General features: G+C 48.9%; 1 protein-coding gene across 2 annotated transcripts in view; it reads left to right on the top strand.

The window, feature by feature from the left end:
* The first annotated feature begins 709 nt into the window (after positions 1–709).
* The window catches only part of ANXA11 (annexin A11), a 45934-nt gene continuing 27539 nt past the window's right edge, over positions 710–19104 (top strand). The window contains exons 1-2 of one of the 2 annotated variants that reach the window (XM_079136083.1): positions 710–820; positions 4421–4565. The gene's annotated coding sequence lies outside the window, so the exon portion shown is untranslated. The remainder of the gene's footprint in view (positions 821–4420; positions 4566–19104) is intronic. The other variant, XM_079136082.1, reaches the window with a different exon arrangement.

Genomic DNA, 19104 nt, shown 5'->3' with positions numbered 1-19104 from the left:
TAGCTTTTCCCTAATGTTCTTTTTCCAGGATCCCATCCAGAAAACGTTTAGTTTTCATGTTTCCTCAAGTTCTTCTGGCTGTGACAGCTTCTCAGACTTTCCCTTGTTTTTTTAAATGACCTTGACAGTTTTGAGGAGTGCTCTTGTATATTCTGTGGGATACTCCTCTATTGGGGTTCCTCTGATGTTTTTGCGTGATTACATTGGGGTTCTGTGTTCTTGCACAGAAGAACAGCACGGTACATACTATCAATATGATTTATCACTGTTGATGTTGACCTTGATCTTTAGCTGAGGTTGTCAGTTTTCTCCACTATGAACCTACCTGCTTCCCCCTTTCCATTTTGAGTGTGACCTTTTTGACGTAGAAAGTTTTCTTCCTCTTAGAGTCACTAACGACAAGCACTGGATTAAAGAGGGCTTGGGAAATGCCTTCCTTCTTGGAGCCCAGTGCGGGGCGGAGCGGGAGGGGGCCAGGGGCGCAGCCGCGGGGCTCCAGGACCTGTCCTGGCCTCGGGAGTCCCGGGCTTTCTCCTTCTGCGGGTAAGGGCCAATCCCCGTCTGCCGCGCGTCCTGGGCCTCACCTGGGGGCGGGGCCCGAGGAGGCGGGGCTCCGCCCCTACCCAAGAGTCCCCTCCCCGGGGCTCGTGGGGACGGCCGCACCCGCGGAGTTTTCCGCCCAGCGGGCTCCTCCTCCTGCCCCACCCAGACGGCCGGCTCCCGCGGATCCCGAGTGCCGGAAAGCCGGAGTGAGACGGGGCTCCAGGCAGAGCCCAGGTGCGGGCGGAGAGAGGCGCCGCAGCTCGCGTCCGCGGGCCAGGTGTGTAGGACCGGGTGGCGGCAGTGCGTCGCGTCCCCCGCCAGAGGCCCAGAACTGCCTCGCGTGAGTCCCGGGTCGGCCCGACTCTTCCTGGTTGCACTGCCTGGGGCAGAGTTGTGGGCCTGGGTCCCAGTAGCCGCGGCGGAGGGAGGGTGCCGCCGTTCTTGGGGGTCCAGGGTGCACAGGACGCCCCCCCACACCGGGTCGGCGCACGTGATTATGCGGCGCAGTCGGGTCAGGAGCGCAGTGTCGGCTTGCTAGGGTTTAGGGTCGTGAACCTGTGCCAAGAAGACGACTGGCTGGTGCGAGGGATGGCCGGTGGCCCGGCCCTTGCGGTCCAACTGAGTTCTCCAGAGTGTGGGTGCCCTTCGGACAGGGCTTGTGCGCTAGGGAGCAAGGAGAGAAAGCTGCCTTCAGGAACTTTCCTCCGGAACTGGGAGGACGCAGTTCCTGGGAGCTGCCACCGTTGCAGTTTATTTGTAAGGCACTCTCCCAAGTGATTGAGAGAATGCGGGATCGAGCCCACGTGCTGTCCCCAAACCCCCCAGCCCTTATCCCAGTTTCAGGAGGTATTCTTGCACTCGTCTCTTCCCTGGGGCTCAAGCCAGCCTTCTGAAGGCTTAAAATGTTCTAGAAGCGGTTCTGTTAGTTTAAAGGAGAGAAGTGAAGTTCCTCATTTAGAGACCGAAGGGGCAAAGCTAGGCTAGCCAGGGCTAACTGAAGCTGAGAACGTTCTCAGGACATTTCTGTCCCTGCCCCTTCAAACCTGTGTCCTCTCTATGGAGACGAAGCATCTGCGGACAGACCCTGAATATCCTGGTAGCCTGCCCGTCTGCTCCTTCCAGTGGCCTTCTAGTGCTGCTCCCTGCCGCCCTGCCCACATAATAGGGACTACAAGCTTTCAAGGCAGGGAGGATTATCTTACTCACCTGTAACTGGTGCTCATTATGTTCCTTCATTCCTTTCTTACTGTAGTCAGTTGTTGGGGATTCCAGGGGTATTAACAGATCCCCTTCCCTCAAGGCACTGTCTGTGCTGCAGTGTTCCTTGGCAAGGGAGACCAGAAGAGGTGTTGTCCTGGCATTGGGTGCTCACTACTTGTCTTCCTGACTCCCTCCCAAATCTCACTAATCTTGGTGCTTTGGTTTCCTCATCTGTAAAATGGGAATCATTTTGATTCCTACCTCTTTGGCTTATTGTGAGGATTCAGTGAATTAATATTTTTAACAACTGTACAGTGTTCAGGTCCTGACCAGTCAGAACAGGTCACCATACCTGTGTGTTCCGGGTAGGTGTCACTCAGGCATAAAGTGTGCAAAACAGGGCCCAGTACAGAAGTAATCAGATGCAGGTGCTGGTGAATAATATAATAATAGCCATTACTGTCTTCATGCAGTGGAAGGTTCAGCTAAGTTAAACTGCCCTTCTGATCCATCTCCCCATGTTTTTTTGTCCTCTTGAATGCCCTCCTTCCCTGATTTTGCCCATTATTCACCACTCATCAGATGCCTGCTCCCTAGCAGGAAGGACAGAACGAGCTTGCAGTCTTCCTCCTCTGCTCCTTTGGCACTGAGTGAATCCATGCTGAGTTCTGGTCTCATTTGTTCTGGTACATAGTATTTCTTTGGTCCTAGGTACTGAACCCAGAGGCATTTTGCCACTGAGCCACATCCCCATCCCTTTTTATTTTTTGTTTTGAGACAGGACCTCACTAAATTGCTGAGACTGGCCTTGAACTTTCCATCCTCCTGCCTGAGCCTCCCAAGATGGTGGGATTACAGGTGTGCACCAGTGTACCCGGCTGGTAGATAATATTTGTATGACCGCGTGTCTTACTCCTGCTCTGTCCTCTGTCTCTGCAGGGTGGGGACTATGTTTCTAACGCAGGCAAAGGAGGTAGTTTCTCTGAGGTTAAAGTAGTGGATATATAGAGAATATATAGTGGATAAGTAGAGAAAAGCAGTGAGGGTCAGCTGGAAGTGAATCCAGACTGAAAGGTGGGACAGAAGCTGAGAACTAAGTTTGACCATTTGACCCCTTTAGTTAGCCAGGACAAGGTTAACAGGAAGGGTCCATCCTGGTTACTCTATCCAGAAGGCCATGATTGATCAGTGATGCCTTGGTCATGTGACTCAGGAAGGTAATGGAGAGTTTGGCATGACAGTAGGAACTCTGCAGAATAGAGAAGAGAAACCAGTGCGTGCAGGAATCCACACTGGAATCTTCAGAGGCCCTGGAGCTTCCCTTCCTCTCTTCCTAGCTGCTTTCTTCCCTCTTAAGCCTGGAGCAGTTCCTGGCAGTTGGTCCCACAGGGAATCCTGGGGGAATCTGGGTGTGAGCTCTTTACAGTCATATCCAAGGGCAGACTGGTTTCTCTGGGTCTTTCTTTACAAGGCCCTCTGATCCCATTGTTCCTAGAACATCAGGAATTTAATGATACTCAGGTAGGAAGGTTCTTAGGGTAAATGAAGAGACAGATTTTCTTGGTGGGAGTTTGTGTTTGTAAAAGGAATTGTTGAACTCCTTATGGAACTTTCTAATAACCACTGAAACCATTCCACATTAGGCTTGCTGGCCCTAATCTCCATAATACATGGTTGGTTGTTACAGGGATGATCCTAATGAAACAGCCTGAGCAGTGATCAGAGCCACAGCTGGCCCTGCCTGTGCTGATGTGAGGCCGTAGTGGGTGGGGGGCAACCAAGGAGTTAGGGAACAGAGTTCTCTTCTGGGCTGGGTAACCTGGGACAAGCCATTTAGCCACATGGCCCCAGTGTTCTGGATGATAGATGGCTGCCTCAAATGGAGAATCAGATGACAAGAGGTTTGTAGAAGGGTTTTGAGATCAGTTGGGGAGTGGTAATGACCTTACTGATATCGTGGGTGTGTTAGAGCAAGAATCATGAAGCTGGGGCCAGAGCATGTGGTGTTGAAGCCTGATTCTTATTTCTTAGTGTCTAGTTTTTTGGGGGCTTATGCTCCTGAGGATCCCACTGCTAAGCAGAAAATAAGTGGATGATTAGGGAGGAAATCAGGGGCGTTGCCCCTCACCCCTGGGGCAAGGGCAGCTGGCTTGGAGGACAGTGAGGAGATAGCAGTCTGGGTGAGACTAGAGAAGCTGGAGGCTGCTCACAGGGATGCCAGGGAGTACATGGCGCCTTAAGCCCGGGGCGTGGCATCTCTGGGGCAGATTGGGGCTGGCTGGTGATAGCACATGTGAGCTTGTAGTGTCTACCACAAAGGTCACGGCTATTTTTAGAGAGTAGGTGACAAGGCACGTTTCTGTTGAACTCGTCAGTAGTGAGTCCCCACTCTGCCTAGGTTTGTGCTACATCCACAGAAGGAGAGACCCCTGCCACCCACCTGTGTGCTCGTCCTTCTGGATGTCCCATGAGCCTGGGTGGTGGGTAAGAACCCAGCTTGCAGCGAGGGAAGGTTATGAATCAGTTTGAGCCGTGCTGTCTTCACGGTGCCTTTGAGACACCAAGTAGGCGGTGGGTCTGGGGCTCAGGAGGTGTCTGGGCCAGACAGATGTTTTTGTCTAGGTTATATTTATATTTTTAGTCAAGGACTCAGTGATGTTGAACTCTCCCCTAACAGCCAAGTAAAGGAAGGTGAGCCCATGCAGGAGAGCAGCCTGAGGGGGGAACTGAAAGCCAGGTAGACCTGTATCACAGGAGTCAAGTGAGCCTGCATCAGTAGGAGCCTGTGGACAGCCTGGCATTGCTGCCACCATCAGTGACAGGTAGGAGAATGCAGCTGTCTTAGCAGCAACTGTTTTGGGGGACCAGGGGAGCAGAAGCCAGATTGGAATGAATGGGTGAGGGGAAGAGGAGGTGAGCATCCTGGGCATGGGTGTAGACAGGCTGTGGATCCTGCTTCCTCAACTCATCCTCCTGCTCCCTTTCCACTGAGGAGTAGGCGTGTAGATGTCAGCAGCCTGGACCCTCCCCGCTCCCTCCGTGCCCCATGTAGTCACGGGCACCGGCAAAGGTTTGCTTCTTTCACAAATTGAATTCCTGCTCTGCACTTTATTCTGCATCTTGTGTGTGTGGCTAGTTTATCACTGACAGGAGCTCTTGATTCCTCTGATGCCAGGTCAGCAGCTGTGGAATGTTCTATAACACGGAATTACCATGATTTATTCAACTTTGCCCTCACTGATGGGTATTGAGATCATTTACTGTTTTTATTGACTTGAATCAGCTTTGGAGTATAACCCAGAAGGACCCTCCCTGCTTAGAATATTCCCGATATATATTTACTTAGGAAGAGTTGGCATTTTTGTGCTATTAAGTTTTCCAAATCAAGCACAGACCGCAAGCCTTGTGGTATGTCTTTATTAGATGTTATGAATGGGATTCTAACAGGATGTGCTGGAATTTTAAATGTTATATATATATATATTTTTTAAATATATATATTTTATTCTTTTTACCTTTTTTCCTATTAGTTGATTATTAATTCCAGCCTTTGTTCATTTCTTTTTAACTTTTGATTTGTTTTGTTACTCTCCTTTCAATATCTAAATTGTTTCATTTATTTTTAGTCTTTTAATTAAAAAAGCATGTAATGTTCAACATCTTCCTTGAATATAGTTGTAGCTGGTGGGTTTTAGAATGAAGTGCTCATTTTTCCATAGTTTCTAAATCAGTTTTGATCCAAGGATTATACAGAGGGTAGGATTCTGAATTTCCAAGTAGATAGTATTATGGGGAGTATAATTATATCTCATTGTTGAGTGCTAGTTTTATGGGTTAGTGAATGTGATGTGCAAAAATTCTCTTCTTACCGGACTTTATTAAATTTTCTTTGTGACCAACTACACAATCAATAGTAAATAAAGTGAGGAACTTGAAAGAAGAAAATATGTATTCTCTGTGGGACACAGACTTTTAGATATCTCTTTTAACTTGAACTTGCTCTTTATAGCCATAAATGTGCTTGTCCATCTGTCAAATTCTGAGTGGTATATAAAAAATTCTCACTATAATTTTTTCTAAGCCAAGCTCTATTTATGTTGGCGTGAATTCTGGCTCTGTGAACTTTGGTTTCATGTTTGGTGTTTACAGGTTTATCAAGATTACCTTGTGGATCATGCCTTGTGTCATTTGTTGCTTATTTAATGATTTTGGTCTTTGGCTTTAAATTCCATTATCTGTTTGGGGAGAATATATGGGCAAAGATCTGGGAGAATCCCTTACGTTTGCAGTCTTAAAATTAGTAAGTACATTTTATAAGACATTAAGACCCAGAAATTGAGAGGCAGACATCAGTAGGAAGGCCTTCAAGCCATGTCTCCTCTTTATGTGGGGTTGTTGGTGATCAGGTCTTGCTTATGGTTATGAACTCCCCTTTCATGGCTGTCCCAATGGTCTGCAGGCTTTTAGGAGGCTTGGTAAAGATGAGAATTGCCTGCAACCTTCAAGGATGTGGCCTAGTCTTTTTTGTTGTTACATTGTGCATATAGACCCCAAAGTTCAGGACAGGTAGAGCGTATGAACAGAACAATTAAGGAGACTTTATCTAAATTAACGCTTGCAACTGGCTCTAGAGATTGGGTGCTCCTCTTACCAATGGCCTTATACAGGGCCCGCAATACTCCAGGCCCCCATGGATTAACTCCATTCGAAATCTTATATGGAGCCCCACCTCCAGCCATCCATTTTTTTGACCCTAACATTACTGACTCTGCTAACAGCCCCTCTCTGAAAGCTCACTTGCAGGCGTTGCAGATCGTGCAGAGAGAGGTCTGGAAGCCACTCGCTGCAGCCTACCAAGACCGGCAGGACCAGCAGGTGGTGCCACATCCCTTTCAAGTAGGGGACACTGTTTGGGTTCGTAGACATCAGACCAAGAATCTAGAACCTCGGTGGAAGGGCCCTTATACCGTCCTCCTAACCACCCCAACAGCACTAAAAGTTGACGGCATCGCAGCCTGGATCCACGCCTCTCACGTCAAAGCCGCCCACATCACTGAGGAAACAGAACCAACAACACCGGAATGGAGAATACAGTGAACTCAAAATCCTTTAAAGATAAGACTTACCCGCGGGGCCCCTTAACTATTATATGGATCTTGCTGGGGCTAGGAACAACAACCAGGGGGTCTTCCAAAAGCCCACATCAGGTGCACTCTCTGGAATGGCAAATCCTATCCCAGAGCGGGGAAATTGTTTGGGAAACTAAAGGCAACCATGTGCTTAATACCTGGTGGCCTACACTCTACCCCGATTTTTGCCAACTAGCAGCTGGACTAGACACTTGGGACATCCCGGCCTCTGATCCCCGTGACCTTAAGTCATATGCAGGAGAAAGACACCAACAGATGACAGCCCCCGGGTGTAGCAGCCCTACCGCCAGGTGCAGATTAGCTCAAGCGGATTTTTATGTCTGCCCCAAAGATGGTAGAAACCAGGCCACCGCCCACAAGTGTGGGGGATATGAGGTATGTTTTTGTTATGAGTGGGGCTGCGAAACTACAGGAGATGCCTACTGGCAACCCTCCTCTTCCTGGGACCTAATTACAGTTAAAAGAAATTATACCCAACCTGACTCTGATGGGCACACTTGTTATTATAAGAAAGGGACTAATCAGGGATATGCCAAATGGGAAAAACCTTTGTCGTTGCCCCTCAAAATTACATTTACAACGAAGGGACGCCAGGCCACTGAGTGGCAAAGGGGATATACTTGGGGCCTCAGATGGTATCTTTCAGGAAAGGATAAAGGTGTCACTTTTAAGATTAAACTTAGTGTACAAAAGCTCACCCTCCCTATAGGGCCCAACCCAGTGTTATCCGACCAAAAGTTACCCTCTAAACCAGCTGCTCCCAAGGCTCTTCCTGAACCCTCACAACCCCCGCCAACAACCCCTCTTCCCTCAACTGGCTCTAGTGCCCAGATCACTGTTCCCCAACTCCTGGGAACAGGAGACAGGTTGTTAAACCTAGTTCAAGGGGCTTATTCTGCTCTCAACTATACAGACCCCCATAAGAACCACCTTACTATGAAGGAGTAGCCGTCATAGGTAATTATTCTAACAACACATCCCCACCTAGCAGCTGCATCACTCCCCAACACAAATTAACTCTAGCCGAGGTCTCAGGAGCAGGATCATGTTTAGGGAAGGTGCCACCATCCCACCAGACTTTATGTAATCAGACAGAGGAAGTATACACTGGCTCCTACTATCTGGCAGCCCCTAATGGAACCCTATGGGCCTGTAATACTGGGTTAACACCCTGTGTCTCAGCAGCAGTGCTTAATCAAACCTCTGATTTCTGTGTCCTCATAGAACTCTGGCCCAAGGTCACCTACCATGAGCCCGACTATGTCTATAGTCAATATGAGGAACGAACACGGTTTCAGAGGGAGCCTGTTTCCCTTACTTTGGCTTTACTCCTGGGAGGCATTACCATGGGAGGAATTACCGCTGGAATAGGCACAGGCGCCACGACCCTTATAGAAAGTAGACACTTTCAACAGTTACAGGCGGCCATGCATATTGACATCAAAGCTCTAGAAGAATCAGTCAGTGCTCTAGAAAAATCACTCACATCACTCTTGGAGGTGGTTCTACAGAACAGAAGAGGACTAGACCTACTATTCCTAAAAGAAGGGGGACTCTGCGCTGCATTAAAGGAAGAATGTTGCTTCTATGCGGACCACACCGGGCTAGTTAGGGATAATATGGCTAAACTCAGGGAAAGACTAAACCAGAGACAAAAGCTATTCGAATCACAACAAGGATGGTTCAAAGGTTGGTTCAGTAAATCCCCATGGTTCACTACCCAGATGTCCTCGTTGATTGGACCTATAATTACTCCCTCTTAATACTCATGTTCGGGCCCTGCGTTCTGAACCGCTTGGTGCAGTTTATGAAAGACAAGCTATCTATCATCCAAACCCTAGTCTTAACCCATCAATATCAGAGGTTAGAACAACTGGAGACCGAGATTCCATGACTTCCTCAAGTAGATGATTCTACTCATTGATAAAAGAAAATGGGGGAATGAAAGACCCCAGCTTGGCTACTGTAACGCCATCTTACAAAGTGTAACACCATTTCACAAGGCTTTGAAACAAACAAGTAGAGTTCAAAGAAAGGTCAGTACCCCTAGGTTGCCATACGGGATATCTGTGGTTGAACATCTGGTACAAGGGAGGGACGGAAAGTTCTGGGAGGCACCCTGTGTACCCTAGACAGCCAAGTCAGCTATTATCTGGTTTATCAGCTTTCCACCAGTCCTATTCCTGATCTCACCCCTCGCTTCATTTAAACCAGCCAATAAGAACCCTGTAACCATGTGTCTGCTTCTGTAAGCCGCTTCTCGCTTCCCCAACCCTATATAAACTGCCTTAAACTTAGCCCGGCACGCTCAGCTACCCGAAAGCTGATGTGCCCGCAGGCGCCTGTGTGACCAATAAATAACCTCTTGCTGTTGCAGCCAGTGGTCTCGAGTCGTCCTTCGGGAACGGGGGTCTTCGGAGATCCTCACCGAGGGTCTTTCAAAACCATGGCAGAACCACTTCTCAGGCCCCTTCCTTAGGTTGAAGGATTTGCGTAACTCTAACCTGCACTTCCATATTTCTTTGAGGCAGCAAAATAGGCTGTTTTTGTACTTGAATCAGTGAATACACAAAAATTTGTGAGGGACAAACCTCAGGTATGGAGACTCAGACCCTAGTGTGCTTTAAGTTTCATAAACAGCCTCAACTGATTGGAGAAATCTAAGCCTTGTTGGACCTTGAGAGCTTAGTAGTTTTCCAAGTCCTCTGTTTCCATGTAAAGGCAAATGACTGAAAAAAAGTCCTCCGCCTGTTGAGTCAGGGTTATCAAAATGTCCTCAACTTATTTTTTTATTTTTTTGGTACTGAGGATTGAATCGAGGGACACTCAACCACTAAGCCACATCCCCAGCCTTTTTTTTTTTTTTTTTTTTTTTTTTTTTTTTTATTTAGAAACAGAGTCTTGCTGAGTTGCCTTGGTAATTTGCTGAGGCCAGCTTTGAACTCTTGATCCTCCTGCCTCAGCCTCCTGAGCTGCTGGGATTACAGGTGTGCGCCACTGCCCCTGGCCTCAACTTAATATTAATATTTCCATCTTAGGTTTTTCTTTTTATCTTCCTTTGCTCAGTCTTTGATTTTGAATTCTTCTCATCCTCTCTTAAAATCAGCACATGGCAGGGCGTGGGGGGAGAGAGGATGGCAAATGGCAACAGCAAACCTCATGTGGTGGTTTCCCTCGTTGATGGAGGAATCGGATTGCTCTCATGGTGGATGTGCTTGACTTTATCCCATGCGTCTTCATTACTTACTACCCTGTTTCTGTCCTTCCCTAGTTTCTCAGTGTTCCTCCTCCCCACCCCAGCTGGATTAGGATTTGGGTTTGGCTGTGACATGAGGGAGCGTCTCTGTTCCTCCTCAGAAACCAGAGCCAGGTTCTGTGAGTCTGTTCTTTGAGGTTTCCAGGCACAGGCCCCTGTGTCATGTTGCTTCTGGCACCCTCCAGTCTGTGTAAGACTAACATGTTTCCTTTTTAGTGAGAAACTTAACAGCTTCCTTTCAGTGAGACCCTGTCTCAAAATAAAAAGTGCTGGGGTGCAGCTCAGTGGTAGCTTGCTTGACTAGCACAGTGTGCTCAAAGCCCTGGGCTCCGTCCCCAGTACTACAGAACAAAACAAACTCCCACCCCAAGTTTCCTGAGCCCCCTCCCTAAAGGCTCTGATCTGGGAGGTCTGTGGTGGGGCCTGAGAATCTTCGTTTCTAGCAGACCCAGCATGTGCTGATGCTGCTGGTCTGGGCCACACTTAGGGCAGCACTGGGTAGGTGCTTCCCTTTGTGGCCCAGGACAGCTTCCACTCACATCCACTGACAGGGCCCTGCCGAGCTGCTAGGGAGGCTGGGAATGTGGTCCTTCCTTGGGGCTGCTGTGTGCCAGGCTCCAGCAAGTGTTCTGTTACTAAAGCAAGCAGGGCAGATGGTTAAGGGGAGGCAGCCAGAAGTCTCTGGAACACCACCCACTGCTCTCCTTCATTTGAAGCTGTTCCTGTGTTTATCAGCCTTGCCATTAACTGAGCCCGTATTCCTCAGGTTAGGAAGTGGGACTCATGTCTGGTGGCAGCGGCAAGCCAACCAGCAGTGTGTGCAGGGCACCTCTCCCTAAGGATTCCTGTGTACTCCAAGTGCCAGAGCACTGAGCATTCAGTTTTTATTTCTAAAAAGTGCCTCTCAGAACCTGCTGGCTCAGGTTTGGGCCGTTGGCCACCTTGGAGACTGCCTGCTTTGCCTTGAATTTCTCCAGGCGGGGCTGCCTCAGGTGCCAGCCTTGGTGGGGCAGAGTCTGAAGCACAGCCTGGCTAATGATTGACAGACACACCACTATTTTTAATTCCTGGTGTGTGGGTGGGAGCTGAATGCTTGACAGCACCTTCTGTAGGCTTTTTTTGTAGTGCCTGGGAGAATAGGGTCACGTTGGCGCAATGCTGCCCTGGAGCTCTCTGGCCTGCCTTGGTGACTTAATATTACCTGTGACCCACACGGCAGGGCGTGGGGCTCTGCAGCCCCTGCCCCACAGAGTCAGGGCAATTCATACACCCTCTCGCATCACATCCTGCTTGCAGGGAGGAGGGAGAGGGCAATGTCCTAGTTGTGTCTTCCCTGCCCCCAGAATTCCTGGAGCCTACATGGGAGGCAGAGGCACTGGAACAGGTGCTTCCTGGGTGTGGAAGAGATGAGTCAGGATACGCTGCTCAGGCCCCAGGTGTTCCTGGCCAGGTTCTGGTTCTGTAGTGGAGCACCTCTTGGTGCCAGCCCTGTGCCTGGTGGTAGTGAGGTGGAGAGGAAAGGCCTGTCCCACAGCCTGCAGCACCCACCGCCTGTCTCACTAGAAGGCATAGGGAAAGGAGTCCTGGCCCTGGCCTGGCTGGAGAGCGACCTTTGAGCTCTGGGTCTCTTACTTATCAAATGAGGTGATGATGCATATCCGGCAGGATCGCTGTGTAGGTTAAGGAGGTGATGTATGATGTGACATACCCATCCTGGGAATGAGAAAAAGGGAGCATGATTAGGACGCTGGAGGACACTGGGGACATTTTAGGGCAAGGGCTGGGGGAATTCCTGAGGACCACCATTGTGGGTGGGGAGACCAAGGTGGCTTTCCTGAAAGAGGTGGGACTCCATTGAGCCTCAGGCAAGGCCAGGAGAGAGGAGGAGGGATGAGTGAGCCACAGGGTCTTCCCCACAGAACTTTAAAGATGGAAGTTGCTGAGCGTGGCCGACTGACGGGCATGCCATTTCCTGCTCTTCTTTCTGTCACACACATTGCTTGCGGGTCCTCCTGTCTTCCTATTCCTCAGTGACCCAGCATAACTCTTGGTACAGGGTGCTTTGGCATAGCCCAGGATTTCAACTGCAGAGCCCTAAAAGAGAATCTTCCCTTCCATGGTGACCTGTGAGTTCTCCAGGGGTTTCCTCTCAGCTTCCAGCATGCATGACTGGCTGGGGGCTCTGTCACTGTTGGAAGAGGGGCCCTTGATAAGGGGCATTTGAGGGAGAGGTTCCCAGGTTTCTAGGTAGGGCAGGAAGGCATCCACCATGTGGCGCTAGACTGGACACTTTCAAGTCTTCAGGTTTGAAGGGCTGAGCTTCCAACCAGTCTGGGGACTGGGTGGCAGTTCGGGGTCTCCCTGCTGCCTGTACACTCCAGTCTCATCCTCCACTCCTCTGCCTCCAGCTCTTTTGAGACTTCTGTGATACTTTCCTGTGAAGATGAGGTGGCTCGCCACCTCTTACCTGGAGGGCCTCATCCCTGCTGTTCCATTTTTCAAAAAATTTAAGTCAGTCTTTTGTAACCCCTCCCCAGCACCCCCCTCCAAGGAAATGACCAGGTGTGGGCTACAGAGCCTTCCTGCCTGCGACCACAAAACCTTCATGGAGCCCCAGGTACCAGCACAGGTGAGGTAGAGAAACCTGGGAAAGGCTTAGAGAAAAACCAGTTTCCCCAACCCCCCGGCTCAGCTCCCAAAGACCACCTCTCTGACTTCTTAGTTCTGCACCTCCTGGGAACCCTGGGAACATTGTGTGTTTCCTGGAAGTGCACAGGCTATACCTCCCACCGGAGGGAGAACCTCTGTGGGTTTGGACCCTATTGTGTTCTTCTCTGTCCTGGGGAGTTCAGTTTACCCCCAGGGCCTCTCTGAGCCTAGGCACATCACTGTGAAGCCTCAGGCCCTACGCAGGCTCTGGGAAGGGCCCTGGCAGTGAGTCCACAAGGTCATACGGCTTTATGAAATTTGCAGAAAGCAAAGTGTTTTGTACTCTTTTTCTTAGTGAGTGTATTAAATGACTCATAAGTCTTGGAGCTATCCCTGTAGATAATGATTAAAAACAAACACCACCAAAAACCCAGAGACTTGTTGGGAGAAAGCAACACTGGAAGCAAAAGGTGTTTTCAATTTTTACCGAGAAAACAACAACAACAACAAAGTTTTTTGTTTTTTTTCCCATAAGGTAGTTGAATGCTGTAGTTGTATTGATAATAATCTGTTTTTTGGTTAGATGATAAAGGGTGCTGATTTTAGTATTGTGCCTTTTAACTCATGCATGCTATATTTAAAATATCATAAATATAAAATCACGAAATATTTTGTAATTAAAAAATGAGAAAAGTGAAATATATTGATCTGAAAGGCCATAATGAAACCAGCCGTCCCTCCCTTTTCTAACTCTCTACAGTTTCCTGTCTTTAAGAAGCTCTTTAAGTATAGATTTCTATTACTGTTTCTTAATTTAGCAACTTAGACATTGTGTCTGGACTTCCTGTTTGGGGATACATAAGAATCAATACATAATATTGACCATAAATTATATTGTTCAGTGCTGTGCCAAAAAATCCACTGTGGTTAGATATTCATGTTCCTGAAGTGGATAGTTTTCCTCTTCTTTTACTCCATGTTTGCATATCTCTTGCTCCATACTAGGCAGGTTGTCCCCAGGCCTGCTGATCAGCTGTCATTTGAGAACTTCCTTTTACAATTTCTGTTGGTTTTCTATGCTAGATTCCCCATGTTTCTGGAATCCATGTATTTCATTTCTTTCTTTTTTTTTTTTTTTTTTAATTTTTCATTTTGCTGGAGTCCTTTAGAAATTCCTAAGAAGAGTGCATGAAAGATAGGGGTTTTTGGTTTGGAAAAGTTTGTTCCATTTTCTCCTTCAGCAGTTAATTTAGCTGGGTATAGAATTAGAAGCTGAATGTAACTTTTCATTCAGAATTTTGACAGCGTTGTTCCATTGTCTTCTACTTTCCATGTGACTATTAAGAGTTTCAGTGTCATTCTGCTTCCAAAAAAAAGACCTTTGTTCCTTTTTTCCTTCCTGTAAAGTTTCAGTGTCTTTTCTTTGCCTCTGGTGTTCTCAACTTTCACAATGATAAGCTTTGCTGATTGTCTTTTTCCAGCCATTGGACTGCCACTAGGTTCCATAGTACTTAATTATGAAATATTTTGTGATGTAGCAATAAATATAATAATCAATATGGAAAATTATTTCAGTGTCAGTGTACTTGCTTTTTTATTTTTTTATTCTAATTTTACGTGACAGTGATGCATTTATGCATTTTGATAGCTCATACATAAAAGGAGTGTAATCTCATTTTTCTGATTTTACATATTGTAGGGTCATATCAGTCATGTAGTCATATATGTACATGAGGTAACTTTATTATCTATTGTACTTGTATTTTAACTGATAACTTTTTGCCTCTGTTTTTACTCTCTCATTTTGATCATTCTGTTTTTTATTTTTTGCAGTGCTGGGTAATCGAATGCAGGGTCTCACACGTGCTAGGCAAGGACTGTTCCACTGAGCTACATCACGGCCCTTTTAAAAGTTTTATTTTTCAGGCAGGGTCTCACTAAGTTGCCCAGACTGGCCTCTGGCTTTGCAATCCTCCTGCCTCAGTCACCTGAGTGTCTGGGATTACAGGCAGGTACTACCACACCTGGCCATTTTCTGATCTTTGTTATACCTGTGTGATGTTTTGTTTGTATTTCTGTCCTTTTTTTTTTTTTTTTTTTTTCCTGAATTTTTCCTGACTTGGTCTTTCATCTTTCTGTAGCATTTTTGATTTCAGTCCTTTGCCTTCAGTGTCTGAAGGCACCTTACTGCTCACTAGTTGTTCCGTTTTTAGCATCTTTTTGTTTTATAGAGGCAGTGTTTTCTCAGGCCTTTGGGGTTATTAATTGTATTTTTCCTCGCTGCTTCTTATCAATGTTTCTGTTTCCCTGGCTCCTTTTCCTCCGTGTTCACCTTGCCCTTTCTTGCTGGAGCCCTTCCTCAGATCTTCTGGCCTCCTTGGTCTGTTAATATGGAAAGGGAGAGGAGGAGGCTGCTGAGAAGCTCAGAGCCCATAGTTGGGTGGACCGGAGGAGGCTGGGATCCTACAGCGCCTCTCTCTGCTCGTGTTTCTCCTAAAAGGCTGTCATCCCCAGTACTGCAGAACTCATCTCTGCTCAGCCCTGAACTTCTGTGGATCTCCGTCTGCCAGACACGCTGTGCTGTGCCTCTGGGATGCTGAGCGCTTGTCTTGGGGGAGGGGGCTCTGGACCAGCCCTCCTAGGATCTCACTGTATCACCTTGGCCTGCGGTTCCACTCCTGGCTGTCAGTGTCCCTACCTGAACAGGAGGAGGAGCTGAGCTGGGTGGGTGTGAACTTGCCCGCCTCCCGGGGGCACAATTGGCCCCTCCGGGCGTGACTGCCTGCCTGTGCCCAGCAGGGCACTCCTTGCCCTCCTCCAGAGCATTTGTATGGCTGCCTGGGTGTGTCTTGCTTAGCCACACGGAAACCATCCTAGGGCCCGAGTCTCACCATGGTGACTCATGGTGACCATGGTGACTGGTTTGACCTATAACACAAGTGAGCAAACCTTTGTTGAGCTCCTTTCCCAGATGCATGGGCGAGCGAGCGAGCACCAGGTTCTCCTCCAGTGCAGCACTGTGGCCTGGTGGTTTGATGCTTCCTGGTCAGGGAGGGTTTGCTGGGCTGGGCGGACTTGTTGACGGCTGTTTCATGCACAGAGGCGGAGGTCTCTTCCAGGACACCATGGAAGGCTCTGGAGGGAAGGAGAGGAGATGGTCACTGTATAGATTAGTTTTCTTTTCCTACGGTAGCAGATTATTACAAACTTGTGGCTTAAAGCCATGCAGCTTTTGGGGGTAAATCATACACAACATAGTTGACCCTCTTAACTGTTTTCAGGTGTGTTGTTCAGTGGCATTAAATACGTGCACATGGTTGGGCAGCCAACACAGTCATCCACCTCCAGAACTTTTTCTTCTTCCTGGACCACCCATGCCCATTGAGCATGAGCTCCAAGTTCCCTCTCCTGACCTGTGGCAGCAGCACATGCCTTCCTGTCTATGACTTCGACCATGCTAGATAACCTCATAGGGGGAATTTATGATAATCATTCTCTGTGGCTGGCTTATTTCACTTGGCATGATGTGCATAGGTTCATCCAGGTTGTAGGAAGGTCCAAACTTCCTCCCTTTTGAAGGCTGAGTAGTATTCCACAGCACGGTCTGTGCTACATTTCCGTATATCCAGGGAAACTTGAGTTGCCATCTTTTGACAACTGTGAGATGCTGCTCTGACTGTGGGTGCACAGATATCTGTTTGAGGCCCTGCTTCCATTTCCTTTGGGTGTGACCCAGAAGGGTCGCAGGGCCTCCGTAGATCTGCAGCAAGCTGCGCGAGGAGCCCCCAGGGTTTCCCAGGGTAACTGACCATCTTACCATGTGACTTTCTCATTCTACAGTCGCGTCTTGTGGTCTGGTCTCAGAGCTACGGTGGGGATGTTGGCAGGTTGTGTCTTTCCTGAGGGTCCTGGGCTCTGTCTGTGCCTTTTCCCGCCGCAGTGGTGTCTGCGATCTGTGGCCGAGGTCCCCTCCCTCCGCAGGAGCCTCCTCCTGCCTGTTTGTCACGTTCTTGCCCCCCACCTGAAGGACCCTTGGAACAGGTGGGTTCACCTGGGTAATCTAGGATCCTTCCCCCTCGTGGCTGGTGACCTTAATCTCATCTGGATGGTCCTTTTGCCACTTAGGAAGGTCACATGACCTTGGGTTCTGGGGGTCAGGGCCTGGACTGTGGGGTGTTCTGAAGGGCCCAGGCATGGAGCCTGATGGTGGCTTCATCTCAGGTTTTGGGACACGCTCCCTTCTACCCTTCCTGACCAGCACCGTCCTGAGGCCCCTGAGGCCTTAGCAGTTGGTTAGGCACTGCCCTCGCTGCATGGGCTGGTCACCAGGAGGGTAGACACTTAGGGTCTGTGATCATTTTATTCCTTCTCCAAATGTCACAGCCTGTCCTCTTTGGATACTTGTGAGAGAATGACAAAAGGCAAGTTGGTCACAGGGACGATAGCTGTCTCATATTTTACAAAGCTCATTCTTACTACTACATTCAATCCTCACAGTAGTCCAAGGTAAGTGGATGAAGTCATATCTATGCAGAAGGCACGGAGGTTCAGAGAAGTTAAGTTGCCCAAGGGGGTCACACAGCAAGGGGCAGAGTTAGAACCTAGATCTTAGTTCCCAAGCTAATGCTTTTTAAGGAATGAGTTGATTATTAACATATAGTGTCTACCAAATGCTGATCAGTTATCATGGTGGGTAGCTTTATATATGGATATTAGTGCCTGAATCCTCACAGCCAGAGTAAGAGGGATGTATTTCCTCCTATTTTGTAGGTGAAAAGAAAGACTCAGAGAGGTCCAGTATGCCCCAGATCACACCGCAAGTGAGGGGTGGAGCTAGAATTGGAGTCATTGTCTTCGGACTCCAAACCCTGTGTGTCCCTGTCATGGCCCAGCAGCAGTGTTGGATGATAACAGAGTTGTGTGGGCTGTGGGTAAAATCCATTTAGCAGAATTGAGAAGTCTCTTGTGATAGTCTGTGACATTTGTGGCTTTTTGGGGGGATCATGGGCAGTGCAAAGATGGGGTAACCGGTTGAGAGTGTGGGAGGAGGGAGTAGCTGGGTGGTAGAAAGAACCTGTTGGGCGTAGGAGCCAGTGTTGCTGATGCTCAGGCTGCGTGGCCTGGCTTGAGCACTCACCCACCTCGTCCCCACGCTGATGAGGGCAGGTCTAGAGGAGGGGTTCCCCTGGGTCCCTTCCCCCTGGGCCTCAGGAAGGGTTGCTTTGGGTGGGCCGAGTGGCTACTGCAGGGTTAGGAGCATGGAGTGTCCTGTGGCCAGGTGACCTGGAGAAGCTGGCTGGGCTTTGCAGTAGTGGAGAGCCGTGGCAGTGCTGTGGCCCAGACATGCGGGGACGTCGCTGTCAGCGGCCATCCTTGCTCTGTGGTCCTGTTTATTGAGCTTCTGCAACTGGTCCAGCTCTGCTCATGCTCAGAAACAGACCTGTTTCTGCCCCAGCCAGGCCGCGCAGCTCCCCGTCGGGGTGGGTGGCTGTTTCCTGAGGTGGTCTGACCAGCGTGGGCTGCTATGGCAACATGCCACGGACTGGGAGGTGTAGACAGCAGAAGTCTGCTGCTCCCCGTTCTAGAGCTGGAAGTCTGAGCTCACGGTGCCAGCAGATTTGGTGTCTGGTAAGGGTCTCTTTGAGGTTCACAGACAGCACCTTCTAACTGTCCCCTCCCATGGTGGCCTCTCTGGGCTTTCTATTATAGGTCATAAATCCTATTTCTGAGAGTCCACACAACTTCCACAGCTCCCCCTCCTAATCCCAGCAAGGAAAGGTTAGGTGATATAATGAGAACGAACTTGATATTACTATTCCCATTTTACAGATCTGGGAAACTGAGGCTGAGAAAAGTTAACCTGCCCAAGATCAGACAGCTGGTAGGGAGCAGAGCTGGGATTTGAACCTGTGTAGTCTGGTTTAGAAGCTGTATTCTTCCCACCATTCTTCATGGCCTTCACGGAAGTACAGGGTCACGCTGTGACAGCATGACGTAGCACCCAGCTTGCACATCCTGATTGCTGATCCCACGCTGTTTGGTCACACCAGTGTTTCCAAAGCTCAGCCCACGAGCCACTGTTCTGGGGTCACTGGGCTCTAGAGGGAGTGTGGCAGGGTGGTGGAGTACTGGGCTTTGGTGCCAGCCTGCCTGGGGTGTGAACTCTGCCTCTGCCGTTGCTCCCTGGGCCTCCATCTCCCCTGAGCGAGGAGGAGGCTGTGTTAGTACTTGTCTCATAGGGTCGTCGTGACGTTGAATTCCACATAACTCCCTGCCTGGCGCGTGGTCAGTGTGCGTAGCTGGCTG

The sequence above is a fragment of the Sciurus vulgaris genome (genome assembly GCF_902686455.1).
Source record: "Sciurus vulgaris genome assembly, chromosome: 4".
In the NCBI taxonomy this organism is placed as follows: Eukaryota; Metazoa; Chordata; class Mammalia; order Rodentia; family Sciuridae; genus Sciurus; species Sciurus vulgaris.
Note: the sequence above shows the minus strand (reverse complement) of the source record. Positions and strands in the feature narration are given on the sequence as shown.